The sequence below is a fragment of the Anomaloglossus baeobatrachus genome, chromosome 6, assembly GCF_048569485.1.
Source record: "Anomaloglossus baeobatrachus isolate aAnoBae1 chromosome 6, aAnoBae1.hap1, whole genome shotgun sequence".
NCBI lineage: Eukaryota > Metazoa > Chordata > Amphibia > Anura > Aromobatidae > Anomaloglossus > Anomaloglossus baeobatrachus.
This window is the reverse complement of record NC_134358.1, coordinates 123,718,236-123,735,966: the sequence shown is the minus strand read 5'-3', so window position 1 is coordinate 123,735,966 and position 17,731 is coordinate 123,718,236.

Genomic DNA, 17,731 nt, shown 5'->3' with positions numbered 1-17,731 from the left:
TTCATGTCCAGACAGTTAAGTCACATGAAATAGTTAATAAATAACATTTCCCACATTTTCCCCCAATTTTTGAAATAATTTTCTTTTGTTAGGAAGTTAGAAGGGTTCAAAGTTTATCAGCAATTTCTCATTTTTCCAACAAAATTTACAAAAACATTTTTTAGGGATCACATCACATTTCAAGTGACTTTGAGAAGCCTGGGTGACAGAAAATACCCAAAAGTGACACCATTCTAAAAATTGCACCCCTAAAGCTGCTTAAAACCACATCCAAGAAGTTTATTAACCCTTCAGGTGCTTCACAGGAATTAATACAAAGTGGAATTCAATTTTTTTTTTTTACATTTTACTTAAAAATGTATTCACTTTTACAAGGGATTGCACTACAAAATGGATGCCAACATTTTTTACCCAGTTCTTCTGTGTATCCAGATGTCGTCAGAAACCTCTGATTGGACAAACGGCCAGGCTTGGAAGGGAAGGAGTACTATTTGAATTTTGGAGCACAAATTTGGCTAAAATAGATTGGGGGCACATTGTCGTATTTACAGGGCCCCTAAGGTACCTAAACAGCATAAACCCCCACAAGTAACCACATTTTGTAAACTAGACTCCTCAAGAATATTATCCAGGGGTATAATGAGTATGTTGAACCCATAGATACTTCACAGAATTTGTTAACATTAGTTCATCATAAAAAGTTTTATTTTTACCACAAAAAAGTTGCTTTATAATCTGATTTCTCACTTTTACAAGAGGTAACGCCAAAAAGTGAATTCCACAGTTTGTTACGCTCCTCTAAGTTTGACTACTGAGAACATCATGGCGATTAGCCCATAGAATAGGGCATTCTCATCAACCTCCTGATGAACCAAAAAGAATGGGAAACGCATTTAGGTTTTTTGTCCATGAGAGGCTCCAGATCTATATTTCATCTCTATCACATGTTTTGAAAGGGATGAGTACCCTCTAATTTTACCTACCCTGCATCTGCTGATTTGAATCGGCAGATACAGGGTAGGTAAATTTGCTGATGACACAAAGCTAGGAGAAATAGCTAATACTAGAGAAGAGAGAGAGAGGATTCAAAAAGATCTAAACAAGCTGGAACAATGGCCAGCAACTAATAGAATGGTTTTTAACAGGGAGAAATGCAAAGTCATACATCTTGGCAAGAATAATGAGAAGAGCATATACAGCATGGGAGGAATAGAACTATCCAAAAGCATGTGTGAAAAAGACTTAGGTATACTAATAGATCACAGACTGAACATGAATCAACAGTGTGATGCAGCAGCAAAAAAGGCAAACACCATTCTAGGATGTATTAACAAAAGCATACAGTCTAGATCACGTGAAGTCATTATCCCCCTTTACTCCTCTTTGGTCAGAACTCATCTGGAATATTGTGTCCAGTTCTGGGCACCACATTTTAAAAAAGACATCAACAAACTGGAGCAAGTTCAGAGAAGAGTGACCAGAATGGTAACTAGTCTGCAAACCATGTCCTATGAGGAACGGTTACAGGATTTAGGATTGGTTAGCTTGCAAAAGAGAAGACTGAGCGGAGACCTAATAGCTGTCTACAAATATCTTAAAGGCTGTCACACTGTAGAGGGATCAGTTTTATTCTCATTTTCACAAGGAAAGACTAGAAGCAATGGGATGAAACTGATGAGGAGGAGACAGATTAGATATTAGAAAAAACTTTTTAACAGTGAGGGTGATCAAGAAGTCGAACAGGCTGCCACAAGAGGTGGTGAGTTCTCCTTCAATGGAAGTCTTTAAAAAGAGGTTGGATGGACATCTGTCTGGGATGATTTAGTGAATCCTGCTTTGAGCAGGGGGTTGGACTAGATGACCCAGGAGGTCCATTATAACTCTAATATTCTATGATTCTATGAATATTTATATATTATTTATTTATTTGTGCACTTTATTATATCACTATGGCACTTTAGTAGGTACTGCACTTGTTTCGGCAGGGATATACAGGGATAGGTAGGATAAGTCTACGGCGAGCAGAGGTGCCATTATCCAAATTAGGGTGCCGACCTCCGCTGATGGGTAGAGCACAGGAGGGAGTGACTTGCATAGTGTCAGCACTATCTTTTCCCTTTACTGTGCACTTTTTAGAAACTCCACACCTGGTTGGGATTTTAATATTAATTTAATAAAACATATTTTTAAAGGTAATTTTGATTTATAATACACTTGTTTAATGCCCTCCGCCATTTAAAAAGAGTTTGGCAATACCCCCACCTGTAGTAAAAAATGTCACCCTCTTTTTCTGGAGAATTACAAATATGCCAGTTTAGGCTGCTTTCACACATCAGTTTTTTGCATCAGGCGCAATCCGGCAAAAAACGGATAAAATGGATCCAGCGCTGGATCCATTTTATTCCCCATAGACTTGTATTAGCTCCCGATTGTGCCGGATGGGCTTATGTTGCCTGCGGCGAAAAATCGTTGTCCGGCGGCCAGAGAGGATGCAGCATGCAGTGTTTTTGGGCTGTGGCGAAAAAATGGACCACGCCAAATCCGACGCCATACAGCATGTTGTATAATGGAAGTCTATGGGCGCTGGATTCGGCGTCATCCGGCATATGCCGGAAACAACGATGGATCCGGTTTTTGTTTCTGGGCATGCCCAGACATTGTGTAAATGCTCTTTCTCTCTCTCTCTGTCGATGAGTCGGTCGGTCCGTCGGTCTCTCTCTGTCAGTTGGTCTCTCCCTCCCTCCTTTATACTCACTGATCATGGGCGCGGCACTGCCCAGCTGTCACACTGCTCTGGCGGCTTCTCCTGCTTTTGAAAATGCTGTCCGCTCATTATTCCATCTAGTATTCACTGCTTCCCATGCCCATCGGCGCCTATGATTGGTTGCAGTCAGACGAGCCCCCACGCTGAGTGACAGCTGTCTCACTGCAATCAATCACAGCCGCTCGTGGGTGGGTCTATATAGTGCAGTAAAATAAACAAATAAATAAATAAATAATTAAAAAAAAAAAACGACGTGCAGTCCCCCCAATTTTGATAGTGCCAAGGTAAAGCCACAAGGCTGAAGGCTGGTATTCTGAGGACGGGGACCCCCATGTTATGTGGAGCCCCCAAGCCTAAAAATATCCACCAGCAGCCGCCCGGAATTGCCACATCCATTAGATGCAACAGTCCCCGGACTCTACCCGGCTCATCCCAAATTGCCCTGGTGCGTTGGCAATTGGGGTAGTAAGGAGTTAATGGCAGCCCATAGCTGCTACTAAGTCCTAGGTTAATCATGGCAGGCATCTATGAGACACCCCTCCATGATTAATCTATAGTGAAAGTAAATAAGCACAAACACCGAAAAATCCTTTATTTGAAAAGAAGACAAAAAAACACTCTCTTTCACCACTTTATTAATCCCCAAATACCCTTCCAGGTCTGGCCTAGTCCACACGAGGTCCCACGACGCTTTCAGCTCTGCTACATCGGAAGCTGACAGGAGCGGCTGTAGAACACCGCCACTCCTGTGAGCTCCACAGAGCAACTGAAGTGAGTCACGCTGTCAGCAGAGACGTCACTCAGGTAGTGCCGGTATGTGTCCGGTGAAGATGGGTGTGGTAGTGCCTGCGTGTGTACGGTGATGATGGGTGAGGTAGTGCCTGTGTGTGTGCGGTGATGATGGGGGCAGTAGTGCCGGTGTGTGCAGTGATGATGGGGGCGGTAGTGCCTGCGTGTGTGTGCAGTGATGATGGGGGCGGTAGTGCCGGTGTGTGCAGTGATGATGGGGGTGATAGTGCCTGCATGAGTGCGGTGATGATGGGGGCAATAGTGTTTGCGTGTGTGCGGTGATTATGGGTGCTGTAGTACATGCGTGTGTGCGGTGATGATGGGGCAGTAGTGCCTGCGTGTGCGGTGATGATGGGGGGCGGTAGTGCCTGTGTGTGTGCAGTGATGATGGGGGAGATAGTGCCTGCGTGAGTGCGGTGATAATTGGAGCGGTAGTGCCGGGGTGTGTACCGTGATGATGGGGGCGGTAGTGCTGCTGTGTACGGTGATGATGGGGGCAGTAGTGCCGGTGTGTGTGGTGATGATGGGTGCGGTAGTGCCTGCGTATGTGCAGTGATGATGGGGGCGGTAGTGCCTGCATGTGTGCGGTGATGATGGGGGCGGTAGTGCCGGTGTGTGCCGTGATGATGGGGGCGGTAGTACTGGTGTGTGTGGTGATGATGGGGCGGTAGTACTGGTGTGTGTGGTGATGATGGGGGTGGTAGTGCCTGTGTGTGGTGATGATGGGGGTGGTAGTGCCGGTGTGTGTGGTGATGATGGGGGCGTAGTGCTGGTGTGTGCGGTGATGATGGGGGCGGTAGTGCCGGTGTGTGCGGTGATGATGGGTGCAGTAGTGCCTGCATGAGTGCAGTGATAATGGGGTCTCTCTCACTCTCTCTCTTGGCATAAAAAAAAAATGAATCCATTTTTTGCTGGATCCGTTGCATCAGTTTTTACACAATCTGTGACGGATCCGTTGCATTAGGCAGAAACCTGATTGCGCCTGATGGCAAAAAACGGATGTGTGAAAGCAGCCTTAGTGTCCATTGTACCCAGCTTGTGCTTATGGACACACGCACCCTGTAAAATGTTAAATGCACTCTCTCCATCACTATAATATCACGCATGAGGTAGCTTACTATGGTTTAGGCACAGGGGGGCTCAGAAGGAGAGAGACATTTAGATTTAGGAGCGTAGACTTCACTGGATTTTATTTGAGGGGTGGGAGCCATATGGCTTTTCCAGAGTCTTTGTTCTACCAGTAATGTGGGAGCCCCTGATATTTCCAGTGACAGATGACGGATCTGAGTGGGGACTGGGTTTGTGCAGGATAAGTTAGGGGTTTTATTGGAAACATTTTGAGGTACGTAATTTATTTTGATCGCTTTCAGTATAAGGTTGGGATCTCATTCTTGTATTCTATGCTGAGCACTCACATTGGGGTTTCCATGTAAATGTTGCAAAAATTGGATTCAGACAGAACCACTCACTCTAATGAGGCAGATGGAGACATTTTGTATGAAGAAAAAAAATGCCATTTTTGTGTTTTTTTTAATGGTATTTGCTGCATGTAATAAATAATGTGACAGTTTAATAGTACAGGTAATTCTGGACATGGCAGTACCAATTATGTGCACATTTTTTGTTTATTTTTTAACACAAAAGTTGCGTTTTAGTTGCAACAGGCTTTTGTGATTTTTCTGCATTTTTTTGTGCATGGATTTTTACATTTTTTTTTTTTTTACTTTTTCAGTTCGTCCTACTGTATGACAGATATTTTTTACTCTGATCACTGGTTTCATCCACTGCATTACCTGCCTACAGCAGTGAAGTAGACCTGTAAATGCCTCTCTGAGTATGCCTGTATAGGGTCACACATCAGCAGGGTTGCTTATAGCAGGATATTTTAGGCCACCATACCCTGGAGTCATCAGATGACCCCAGGTTACCATGCCAATGCTCGGCACCTGCGTTTATCATCGTGGGGGTAGATACTGCTGTGGGACACTGGGGTCTCAGTCGCCACAGGGAACTGCATCCGATTTGAGGTGCTGTGCTGATCCAGGTAAGGAGGGGGTTAATCGTTGGTGTCTGTAGCTTTACACAACACCCTTTGTTCATATCAAGTTACACAAGCAGGAGACCAGGTGCATTACACTGAAATCAGGGCAGAGGTGGTTACCATGGCAGTGGGACTTCCCGGGCAGAGTGAGTCATCCATAGGGTGGGGGCACGGAGTGAATAAGAGTAGGAGCAGACAGAAAATCACTTCAGAATGTGACACACTTTAGGTTGGGACAGAGAACTAACATAGGGTCCCTGAGGGGGGTAGTCTGTGACCCAGCTCGGCTCCCCTCAGGGAGACCGACCAGGCAGAACAGTCAGAGACACAGAAGGAGAGAGTACCATGACATTATGGACTCTTAGAAGCTGGCAGACTGCAGGGAACCGGAACCGGGTGGACCGGGATTAGCTGCAGACGGTCGGGTGAGCCTGTGAGACTGAGGAGGACATGGCAGCCGAGGGGAAGCTTAAAGAACCACTCCCTTGGAGGACTGTGCAGAAAGGTTGCAGACCACTAGGATGGACCATACTTCATGTTGCTTCATCAGTTCTGCAGGGCCGTGGGTAGACTAGGTAGTCCCTGGGCTAACCTCATTTTGAATGGGACACAACGTGGAACTGGAGTCCCCAAGTCGCTTCACACCACAGGGATCTACATTACACTATGAGTGCAGAGGAGAAAGGTCTTACATGGTCACAGACACCGGTTGCTCCCTGCTTACCTGGGATTGGCTGGGGCCCAGCACGACGGTGACCGGTACCCCGAGGGCAGCCTTCCTAAAGAACTGTATGTAAAAGTTATGGACCCGCAGTTGCTGCCTCGGCCTGTTATTACCAGCGCCGTCACCCCGTGCTTCGGCACCGATGGCCCCCTCCCCCGGTTGCCACTGTCCTCCCCGGGACTCGCTCCACCTGTGGGGAGCTGGACTACCTGAGCTGTGTGAACATCAGCCCCGGAGGAGAGCAACGACATCTCGCAGTGGCGGCTGATTCCTGGCCGCGCACAATGGGTGGCACTGCAAAGCATCCCCATCCCTGTCCAACACCACTCCTAGGAGAGGAAAAGTCACAGGAGGGGGTCGGCGGCCGAGACCCCCAATCACCACTGCCACCGGTGATGCTTCCCAGGGACCCTTCATCCTCCTTCCATCCCATCCCCCTTTACACCGAACAACCTTGCACCCATCTTAACCTGTAGCCGACGGGGCCACAGAGCCGGGTCAGGCCAGTCACAGCAGAAACCCCACAAAACTACTGGCCCGGTGACGAGTAACCCCTTATGCCCCGCGCGGCGCTACACTGCCAATAGAGGGGGTCTTTTATTGTGATTGACAGCAGTATTTAAGGGGTTTATCAGTCCAGATCCATTCCAAAACCATGCAAAACTGATGACCGCAGATGTCAGCTGTCATATACAGCTGTCACCCACGGGAATTTTGCTCACAAGTCGGCGATATTCACCTATTTCTGATTGCCATTTTAAAACAGTGATGATGGAATAAAGCCCCTGTACGACCTCCATTTATATGTGTATCTTCTTTCATTAAGGGGTTAAAGATCAGTAGATGAAAGGTCACTAAAACGTTTAGTAGCCATTTCTAAAACAACAAAAGGCTGCACTGACAATATTGTAGCCACATCATAGCTGAACTTTGGCTACGAAGAGGTCAAAAACTGATCTGTATGCTGATTTTCAGATGACAGCAGTATAAAGCTCTTTAATTGTTGGATAAGTGAGTATGCAGCAGAGAGCAGAGGAAAATCGTTTAGTTGCCATTAACAAAATTGCTTTAACAATTTTTCTGCTGCAAATAGTGTTGCTCTGCATTACAATACACCTCTTTGGCATTGTGGATCCTCCTATGCAATGATATGGTTACATTGGGAAAGTACAACCTAAGCCTATAGTCTGATTCCTTTTGTTACGGCTCGACTCTGGGGTTTAATCTGGTGACCTCTGGTTGTGTGGTCGGTTTCATTTCTGTTGGACCACAGCATGTTTTGTCTTGGTCCAACTGCTATTAGTTTTCTTGTCTTCCTTTCCTTTTGCTTGCCTTTCCGATCTATTTCAACTCAAGTGTGTTTGCTTTGTTGTTTTGTTTGCCCTATCACACCTTGGGAGGGGCTATTTAAACAGTGCTGGCTGTATTCAATGGTGGATGGATATTTGGAGACCAATTGCCTCAGTTTAGAATAATCTTGCTGAGTAATTGCGGTCTCCTGCAGTTTCTTTTCGTATTTCCTTTTCCAGCATTGTCTCATTCTAGTTCATTTAGGTTTAGCAGTTCCACTCATTCTGTAAGTCTTTTTGAATTTTTTTCAGTTACTTCCATCTTCCCTGTATGAATGTATGAACTTTTTAGCCCCGTGTCTCACCCACTGTCTGAGTACACTTTTATGTTTATTAGTGCTTTGTGTTACACTTGCTTTATAGTTTAAAGCACAGTTAAGGACACTCAGGGTCAGCCAACGTTGAGTGGCAAAAATCATGAGGCAAAAATGTGTGTTTTTTCTGAGAAAAAAAAGCAGATTTGGTGCAGAACGTTTTGTAAGCAAATACTCAGCATGTGCACATAGCCTTACCTGTTTTAGTTTCCAAATAGGAAATGTAGGAAGGTTCTGGAAACTGCTCAAAATTTTTGTTCAAATCAATAAGTTGGAATATCATCAAAAAGTGAATTTCTTTCAGTAATTCAATACAAAAAGGGAAACATATATTATATAGAGTCAATACACACAGAGGGATCTATTTAAAGTGTATATTTCTGTTAATGTTGATGATTATGGCTTACAGACAATGAAAACCCAAAAGACATTATCTCAGAAAAATTAGATTATTATATAAGACCAACTGAAAAAATGATTTTAAACACAGAAATGTTGGTGCCTACTGAAAAGTCTGTACAGTAAATGCCTCAATACTTGGTCGGGGCTCCTTTTTCATAAATTACTGCGTAAGTAGCATGGAGGCCTTTGGCACTGCTGAGTTGTTATGGAAGCCCACTTTGGTTTTATAGCAGCCTTCATAGATTCTCTGTGGGGTTCAGCTCATGCAAGTTTGCTGGCGAATCAAGCACAGTGATACTGTGGTTATTAAACCAGGTATTGGTACTTTTGGCAGTATGGACAGGTGCCAAGTAGAGAGGAGTGAACCGGTTGCGGTTCGGCTCGAGCTTCGTTCGCCGAACGGAGGTCTGGTTCGAGTTCGGTTCGGCGAACCAGTTCGACGAACCACTCGAACCCATAGGAAACAATGGGAGGCAATCACAAACACATAAAAACACATTATAAATGTACACATACAGTTAATAAACATTGCCATAACACTTACCTGTCCCCGGCATGCGTCCTGCACTCTGTCTCTCGCCGCTTTTCTATCAGTAATCGCTGCGTCTTACCGCTAACCAGCAGTGATGCAGGACCTATCGTGACGTCAAAATAGCCATGTGACCAGTCACGTGTCTATTATCTCATTAGTACAGACTGGTCACATGACTATGACGCGTCATGCTAGGACCTGTCATTGCATCTCTCTGGTACACGGTGCACATTTGTGTATCACCGTGTACCGGCGACATGCTCTAGCACACGGTCGACTCCCTGTTCTGCTTCCCCGCCTTCTTATTGACCGGCTGACACAGCCGGCCAATACCGGAGATCACCATTGACATAGCAACGCGCTTGGTAGCGGTGACAGTGACGTCACCGCTACCACACGCAGCGGCACCGGAATCACGTGATCGGAGCAGCGTTGCTATGGCAACCCGTCGCTTACAGCCGGGAGCCTGTGGTCACTCTCACAGAGTGATTTCTGCACGGAGAACAGCGTCCTTTCTCTCATGCTGTCTAATGTAGCAGAGCTGCATGTGTTGAGAAAGAAGGCAGAAGAGCAGGATCGTGGAGGGCTGAGAGGGGGTAATAAACATGGAGTCCCTAAGTGTGTCTGTGTATTTATTTCTATTAAAGTATTTTTTTTCTGTGTGGTGTTTTTTTTTATTGGAGATTCTTAATGGCCGGGTCAAACTTGCCTGACATTAAGAATTTCTGTTTTAATACTAGCTAGTAAAACAAAGCTAGTATTAACCCTTATTACCCAGCAGGGCTGCTGGAAGAGTTGGATACAGCGCCATAGGACGAAGCCCACGTCGTTTTTTTTTTTTTTATTTTCATAAAATTCATGAAATAATTAAAAAAAGGGCTTCCCTATATTTGTAGTTCCCAGCCGGGTACAAATAGGCAGCCGGGGGTTGGGGGCAGCCCGTAGCTGCCTGCTGTACCTGGCTAGCATACAAAAATATGGCAAAGCCCACGTCATTTTTTTGTAGTTTTTGGCAAAAAAAATAAAAAATGCTTCCCTGGATTTTCCATTGCCAGTTAAGGTAACACCAAGCAGTGGGGGTTAGCAGCCAGTAGCTGCTTGGATTACCCTTAGCTAGCAATACAGAAAATGCAGCGGGATCCCATATATATATATTTTTTTTAATTATTTATTTAAATAACTAAAAACAAAAAGGGCTTCCCTGCATTTTGATTGCCTGACATCACAGTGCTGTAAAAATAAATCATTAAAAAAAAATGACATAGCATCTCTCTGGTACACGGTGCACATTTGTGTATCACCGTGTACCGGCGACATGCTCTAGCACACGGTCGACTCCCTGTTCTGCTTCCCCGCCTTCTTATTGACCGGCTGACACAGCCGGCCAATACCGGAGATCACCATTGACATAGCAACGCGCTTGGTAGCGGTGACAGTGACGTCACCGCTACCACACGCAGCGGCACCGGAATCACGTGATCGGAGCAGCGTTGCTATGGCAACCCGTCGCTTACAGCCGGGAGCCTGTGGTCACTCTCACAGAGTGATTTCTGCACGGAGAACAGCGTCCTTTCTCTCATGCTGTCTAATGTAGCAGAGCTGCATGTGTTGAGAAAGAAGGCAGAAGAGCAGGATCGTGGAGGGCTGAGAGGGGGTAATAAACATGGAGTCCCTAAGTGTGTCTGTGTATTTATTTCTATTAAAGTATTTTTTTTCTGTGTGGTGTTTTTTTTTATTGGAGATTCTTAATGGCCGGGTCAAACTTGCCTGACATTAAGAATTTCTGTTTTAATACTAGCTAGTAAAACAAAGCTAGTATTAACCCTTATTACCCAGCAGGGCTGCTGGAAGAGTTGGATACAGCGCCATAGGACGAAGCCCACGTCGTTTTTTTTTTTTTTATTTTCATAAAATTCATGAAATAATTAAAAAAAGGGCTTCCCTATATTTGTAGTTCCCAGCCGGGTACAAATAGGCAGCCGGGGGTTGGGGGCAGCCCGTAGCTGCCTGCTGTACCTGGCTAGCATACAAAAATATGGCAAAGCCCACGTCATTTTTTTGTAGTTTTTGGCAAAAAAAATAAAAAATGCTTCCCTGGATTTTCCATTGCCAGTTAAGGTAACACCAAGCAGTGGGGGTTAGCAGCCAGTAGCTGCTTGGATTACCCTTAGCTAGCAATACAGAAAATGCAGCGGGATCCCATATATATATATTTTTTTTAATTATTTATTTAAATAACTAAAAACAAAAAGGGCTTCCCTGCATTTTGATTGCCTGACATCACAGTGCTGTAAAAATAAATCATTAAAAAAAAATGACATAGCGCTCCGCGGTATTTTTGATTCTCAGCGCAGTTAAAGCAGACAGCTACGGGTTGCCACCCCCATCTGCCTGGCATTACCTTGGCTGGCAATCAAAATACAGGGAAGCCCATTAATTTTTTTTATTTAAAAAAATAGTTAAAAAAAAAATGACGTTGGGTCCACCCATTTTTGATAGCCAGCTAGGGTAAAGCAGAAGGCTGTAGCCTGAAAACCACAGCTGGCAGCTTTACTGTGGTTGGGGATCCAATGTGGAGGTCACCCCAGGCTCTTGTTTATAATTATTTTATAAATAATAATAATTACAGAAAAACAAGTAGGGTCCCCCCCAAATTGGATCACCAGCCAAGGTAAAGAGGACAGCTGTAGTCTGGTATTCTCAGGGTGGGAAGGTCCATAGTTATTGGCCCTTCACAGCCTAAAAATAGCAGGCCGCAGGCGCCCCAGAAGTGGCGCATTCACTAGATGAGCCAATCCTGGCACTTCACCCCAGCTCATCCCATGCCCTGGTGCAGTGGCAAACGGGGTAATAAATGGGGTTGATACTAGCTGTAAGGTCACCTGACATCAAGCCCAGCAGTTTGTGATGTCATGGCATCTGTCAGATACCTGACAGCACAAACTGTCAGTACTAACAAAAAAATAGACAAAAAAAAATGTATTTGAAAAAACACTCCCCAAAACATTCCCTCTTTCACGAATTTATTAGAAAGAAAAACAAATTCAGGTCTGCTGTAATCCAAGCGGTTCCCATGGTGATTCATACCATAGTCGCTGTCCCAGTCAATGAAGAACAGAATGTTCCCCATTGGCTGGGAGAGTAATGCAGTGACCTGAGCTAACATCAATAGGTCAGCCCAGGTCACTGCAGGGCATGACAAGTGCTGCTGTCAGGAGTATAGCGAGGTACATTACCTGCGTTGATCTCCTGCACTGCTGATAGCAGACCTGTCACTGACTTCGATGACCTTCACAGCCAAGTATCGCGAGAGCCTGTGACGCCACCGCTAGTGACAGTCTCTGGTCAGCAGCGAGAGGATGAGATGTGACAAGCGGTGGCCATGGAGGACAGTGACAGCTGAGGTCGAGAGGGCGGGACTTCATCACCGCAGGTAAACCGAGCAGGGCCATGTGTGCGGAGTGCGAGGTGGGGTGAGCCGAACGGGGCCATGTGTGCGGAGTGTGAGGTGGGCGGAGCCAAGCGGGGTAATGTGTGCAGAGTGCTAGGTGGGCGGAGCCAAGCGGGGCCATGTGTGTGGAGTGCCAGGTGGGCGGAGCCAAGCGGGGCCATGTGTGCGGAGTGCCAGGTGGGCGGAGCCAAGCGGGGTAATGTGTGCAGAGTCCCAGGTGGGTGGAGCCAAGTGGGGTAATGTGTGCGGAGTGCAAGTGGGTGGAGCCTAGCGGGGCCATGTGCGCTGAGGACGCCAGTGCCGGGGACTGCATGGCTGGGGACAGGTGAGTGTGAGTGTGTGTGTGTACATGCCGAGTGCAGGAGGGGGCGGAGCCCAGCGGGGAAGTGTCGGCTCCCTACACACAAAACTAGCATAAATATCGGGTTACTAAACAAAGCGCTTTGCTTGGATACCCAATGTTTATCTTGGTTACCAGCTTACCGCAGGCTGCCAGCGATGGCTCCCTGCACACTGTAGCTGTAAAAAGCCCTGCTTTTGCTGATAGAACCGTTCTCGAACGTAACTCGAACTGCCGAACTTTTACCAAAAAGCTCGAGTTCGAGTTCTAACTAGAACACCCCCCAAAATCACTCGAACCGCGAACTGGAGAACCACAAACCGCGCTCAACTCTAGTGCCAAGTCCTGCTGGAAAATGAAATTTCTATCTCCAAAAAGCTTGAGGGAAGCATCAAGTCCTCTAAAATTAACTGGTAGACGGTTGCGCTGACTTTAGTCTTGATAAAACACAGTGGACTTACACCAGCAGATGACATGGCTCCCCAAACCATCACTGATTGTGGAAACTTCACACTAGACCTCAAGCAACTTGTATTGTGGCCTCTCCACTCTTCCTCCAGACTCTGAGACCTTGATGTCCAAATGAAATGGAAAATTTACTTTCATCTAAAAACAACACCTTGGACCTCTGAGCAACAGTCCAGTTCTTTTTCTCCTTGGCCCCCGGTAAGATGCTTCTGTCACTGTCTATTAGTCATGAGTGGCTTGACACAAGGAATGCAACAGTTGTAGCCCATGTCCTGGATACGTCTGTGTGTGGTGGCTCTTGAAGCACTGACTCCAGCACCAGTCCACTCCTTGTGAATCTTCCCCAAATTTTTGAATGGCCATTTCTTAACAATCCTATCAAGACTGTGGTTATCTCGGTTGTTTGTGCACCTTTTTCTACCACACTTTTCCCTTCCACTCAACTTACCATTAATATGCTAAGATACAGCACTCTGAACAGCCAGCTTCTTTAGCAATGACCTTTTGTGGCTTACCCTCCTTGTGGAGTGTGTCATTGACTGCCTTCTGGAGATCTGTCAAGTCAGCAGTCTTCCCCATGATTGTGTAGCCTACTGTACCAGACAAAGGGGGCTATTGGATACATGTCAGGCCCCTATAGTACAGATGGAGTAATTCATTCCGTGTGAATCTGGATATATGCTTCATATGATCTATACATTATTCTGCCCCTAATTGTTTCAAAATCTGTTGTAGTTTAGGGCACCCTTACATGGAAACAATCCACCGGGGGTTAGGATGGTCTGTGTCCTGTGTAGAGATGAGCGAACCGGTCATGGTTCGGCTCGAGTTAGGTTCGTCGAACGGAGGTCTCGTTCGAGTTCAGTTCGGCGAACGTTCGACGAACCGAACTCGAACCGCATAGGAAACAATGGCAGGCAATCTCAAATACAAAAAAACACCTAGAAAACACCCTCAAAGGTGTCCAAAAGGTGACAAACAACTCACAACACAACACAAACACATGGGAAAGTGACAAGGACATATACTCATGCGAAAACAAAAGAGCTGGACAAGGAAAAAGAGGAGGAGACACAGATATAGGCATGGCACGCCCTTCTAAAATCATGTAAAACACCACAAGGTGACTCCAAGCGGAGTTCTCCCTTTTTTCCAAAAATTGGGCCACACACACACACACACACACACACCCACCCCTTCAGTGGCAGCAGTTGTGCCCCAGTTGTGCACTTCACAGCTAGATTTGCATCAAGCACATTCAAAAATATGCCATCCTTTTCCGTCCTCAGGGTTGCACCGGGGTAGGTAGCAAAGTCTTTCCTGATCCCAGCTCTGTGCATCTTGGATCATTTTTAAAAACAATGTAAGCAAGGGTTACTCCAAGCGGAGTCTCCCTTTTTTCCAAAAATTGAGCCACACACACACCCACCCCTTCAGTGGCAGCACTTGTGCCCCAGTTGTACACTTCACAGCTAGATTTGCATCAAGCACATTCAAAAATACGCCATACTTATCCGTTCCCAGGATGACCCTGGGGTAGGTAGATAAAGTCTTTGCTGAACCATGACTTGTTCATCTTGGCTCCTTTTAAAAAACACAGCAAGCAAGGGTTACTCCAAGTGGAGTCTCCCTTTTTTCCAAAAATTGGGCCACACAGACACCCCATCAGTGGCAGCACTTGTGCCCCAGTTGTACACTTCACAGCTAGATTTGCATCAAGCACATTCAAAAATACACCATCCTTAACCGTCCCCAGGATGACACCGGGGTAGGTAGCAAAGTCTTTGCTGAACCATGACTTGTTCATCTTGGCTCCTTTTTAAAAACACGGCAAGCAAGGGTTACTCCAAGTGGAGTCTCCCTTTTTTCCAAAAATTGGGCCCCACACACACCCACCCATTCAGTGGCAGCACTTGTGCCCCAGTTGTACACTTCACAGGTAGATTTGCATCAAGCACATTCAAAAATATGTCATAATTAACCGTGCCCAGCATGACACCGGGGTAGGTAGCAAAGTCTTTCCTGATCCCAGCGTTGTGCATCTTGGATCATTTTTAAAAACAATGTAAGCAAGGGTTACTCCAAGCGGAGTCTCCCTTTTTTCCAAAAATTGGGCCACACAGACACCCCATCAGTGGCAGCACTTGTGCCCCAGTTGTACACTTCACAGCTAGATTTGCATCAAGCACATTCAAACATACGCCATCCTTAACCGTCCTCAGGATGACACCGGGGTAGGTAGCTAAGTCTTTACTGATCCCAGCTCTGTTCATCTTGGATCATTTTTAAAAACAATGTAAGCAAGACTCCAAGCGGAGTCTCCCTTTTTTCTAAAAATTGGGCCACACAGACACCCCATCAGTGGCAGCACTTGTGCCCTAGTTGCAAACAGGATGTTTTGATATGCATCAAGCACATTCCAAATCCACAAGCATTTACTCTTCCCAGGATGACACAGGGGTAGTAAATTCCTTGTGGATCCATGACTTGTTCATTTTGATGAACGTTAGTCTGTCCACATTGTCACTGGACAGACGCGTGCGCTTATCTGTCAGCACACACCCAGCAGCACTGAAGACACGTTCAGACACAACGCTGGCAGCTGGACACGACAAAATCTCCAAGGCGTAAGTTGAGAGCTCTGGCCATTTTTCAAGATTTGAAGCCCAAAATGAGCAAGGCTCCATTTGCAAAGTCATGGCATCAATGTTCATTTGGAGATACTCATGGGAGATTCACTCCCTGCACCTGCACGGTTGTTTGGTGGAAAAGCCGAGCTAAGATCGAGTAACAGCTTCTGCTGATACTCCTGCATACGTGCGTCCCTTTCTATGGCTGGAATTATGTCACAAAATTTGGACTTGTACCGGGGATCTAATAGTGTGGCAAGCCAGTAGTCATCATCACTTCTAATTTTGACAATACGAGGGTCATGTTGGAGGTAGTGCAGCAAGAAGGCGCTCATGTGTCTTGCGCAGCCATGCGGACCAAGTCCACGCTGTGTTTGTGGCATAGAGGTGCTAACCGTTCTTTCTTCCTCTGACATCTCCCCCCAACCTCTTTCAACTGAAATTTGACCAAGGTCTCCCTCATCCGCTGAGTCTTCCATGTCCATGGACAGTTCGTCCTCCATTTCTTCATGTTCTCCTGCACCTTCCTCAACATTTCGCCTGCTACCATGCGCCCTTGTTGATCCCTGTCCCCCATGGTCCCATGCCTGCCGCGTTGGTGATGATGAACGTCTGGACCTTGGTGATGTTGTTGTGTCTTGCGCATATGAATCCTCCTGTAGTTCCTCCCCTTCCTGTTGTCTCACCCCCTTACTCCGAATAGTGTTTAGCGTGTGCTCCAACATGTAAATGACTGGAATTGTCATGCTGATAATGGCATTGTCAGCGCTAAACATATTCGTCGCCATGTCAAAACTGTGCAGAAGGGTGCATAGGTCCATGATCTGAGACCACTCCATCAGGGTGATCTGCCCCACCTCTGCATCTTGTTGGCCCAGGCTATACGTCATGACGTATTGCACCAGGGCTCGGCGGTGCTGCCACAGTCGCTGTAACATGTGGAGAGTCGAATTCCAGCGTGTTGCTACACATCGCATTTCAGGCGATGAAACGGCAGGCCGAAAGACTTCTGGAGCGATGCAAGTCGCTCAGCTGCGGCGGTTGAACGGCGGAAGTGAGCAGACAGTTTTCGTGCCCTGGTCAGAAGGCCATCTAGGCCGGGATAGTGTGTTAAAAATTGCTGGACAACAAGGTTCAACACGTGAGCCATCCAAGGCACGTGTGTCACCTTGCCCAGGCGAAAGGCCGCACCCAGGTTTGCAGCATTGTCGCACACGGCCTTACCAGGCTGCAGGTTGAGTGGAGACAACCATTTATTAAACTCTATTTATTCATGTGACGATTCATGGAAGAAGTTGTCAAACTGCTGAGGTTTTGCCCTCTACTAACAGAATCATGACAAATTTTACAGATCACATAATTTGGGCGATCTTTTGCTATGTCAAAAAAGGACCAGGCTAGGCAAGGCTTAGAGGGCATGCAACCTGCTGATCCACCCAGACTAGTGCTCAGAGGCACAGTGGTGGCTGAGGATGCAGTTGTAGACGTGCTACCAGTACTCCGACTGTGTCCAGGAAGGCGCAAGGTAACTTCGTCGTCAGTTGCATCCTCCTCCACCGTCTCTGTTGACCTCCTCGAGGGCCTGACTGTGGGTTGACAGTAGGTGGGATCTAGATCTTCCTCATCAATTGTTGTGTTTGCACTCCCCTCACCCTCAGACCGAGCCTCTTCTTGCCCTGACCGAATATTTAAGTTGTCATCCCAATCTGGTATCTGCGTCTCATCGTCATCAGTATGTTCCTCATTGTCTATTACCACAGGTGTTTCAGTTTGTGAATAAGGGTCAACATTATGCTCAGAAACTTGGTCATCACGGCCTGAATCTGAGTCACAAAGGTTCTGGGCATCACTGCAGACCATTTCCTGGTCTGTACTCACTGTAGCTTGTGAGCAGACCTCTGATTCCCAGGCTATAGTGTGACTGAAC